Raw genomic sequence first — 1,310 nt, 5'->3', positions numbered from 1 at the left:
GTCAAAATTTTGGTGTCGATCATTCGATTTCATCCTGGACACTACAGAAAATGGGCTAAAAGTGTTAAAAACCGGAATTCTCCTTTAAATGTTGTGTTTTATTTAGCTTTAAGATGAAAATCCCCACAATTAACAGAAAAAAAGGCAAGAAAACATCACTGGTGTGTAATAAATACACATGATGTGTTTACCCATGGTTTGGAAATAATGAAATAAAAAAATCTACTTTACAGTATCATTCTAATATGCTGAACACAATTATTTCTTTACATCAGAGACCTTTGTTAACTCTATGACAGCTGATATTTCTAGGAAATTGCTTTGATGTACTGTAGCAAAAATCCCTTTTCTAAAAGTCCCCAAAAAATATTTTTAGCTTTCAGAAAGTTTAGTCGGTCAAGCTGAAGATCTTTCCTAGAGCAATATTAATGATTTGTTATGTTTAAAAGTGAATCTATTTAGCCAAAGATAAATAAAAACAAACCTCAGCTTGGAGTTCGAAACGAAAGGCTGTTTGTTTGACTTTCCAGTCTTGGTCAGCAAAATTCCTGAAATATAAGCGTAAACACAACTTATTTATATCTTCCTGTTTGCTGCAAGTATGTTAGGATATTTCTAAACGAAATCAGCAAAAATAGTTTTTGAAAATTTATGGATATAATCAAACGATTAAACACATAAAGACTAAAAAATTTGAAACTTTTAATTTCTGACTTTGAGAAGAATGGATCTTAAATTCAGTTTGATTAAAGTATGCTTAATTTTTTATAAGCAATTCAAGTTTTTTCTTGTTATTTCTTACATAGTATTTACAGTTCAGAGTTGCAAGTCTCAACTGCATGTCTACAAATAAAGAGCAGTTAGTTCATGTTAACATTGCAACCTTGTATTACTGGAGGTTTTAGATATACAGTTTTCTGTACAACACAAATATACAAACTGAACCTCTGAAGATAAAATGGATAATGAGGCTAGAAAAATGTTACAGAATTTAGAAGGCAGGTAAAAAGTGGAAGCTTAGGAGAAACAGAAAACAGAGAAATATGGCTCATTGTAGGGCAAACATGCAAGACAAAAATCAGCAGGGAAAATTAAAATGAAAATACTTAAATACATAAGTGTGGAGAAAGGGAATGAAGTCAAGTAAGAGCATCCAGGTGAGGAACAGGTGAGAAGAATTAAGGCAGAATGCTTCAGAATCAGAAATACTTTAATAATCCCAGAGGGAAATTACTTTTGTTACACGCTCCACTAACACATACACACATCCAACAACACAAGATAATAAAGATAAAAGATAAAAATAAAAA

The 1,310-nt window shown here is 31.2% G+C and overlaps 1 protein-coding gene across 1 annotated transcript in view; it reads right to left on the bottom strand.

Annotated features, from left to right (window-relative positions):
- Positions 1-548, bottom strand: part of LOC107089122 — a 4,432-nt gene extending 3,884 nt beyond the window's left edge. Inside the window, exon 1 of the mRNA XM_015381690.1 lies at positions 485-548. The gene's annotated coding sequence lies outside the window, so the exon portion shown is untranslated. The remainder of the gene's footprint in view (positions 1-484) is intronic.
- Between the last annotated feature and the right edge of the window lie 762 nt (positions 549-1,310).

Source organism: Cyprinodon variegatus, unplaced genomic scaffold, assembly GCF_000732505.1.
Source record: "Cyprinodon variegatus isolate N-32 unplaced genomic scaffold, C_variegatus-1.0 Scaffold239, whole genome shotgun sequence".
Classification (NCBI taxonomy): Eukaryota; Metazoa; Chordata; class Actinopteri; order Cyprinodontiformes; family Cyprinodontidae; genus Cyprinodon; species Cyprinodon variegatus.
This window is presented reverse-complemented; position numbering and strand designations above follow the sequence as displayed.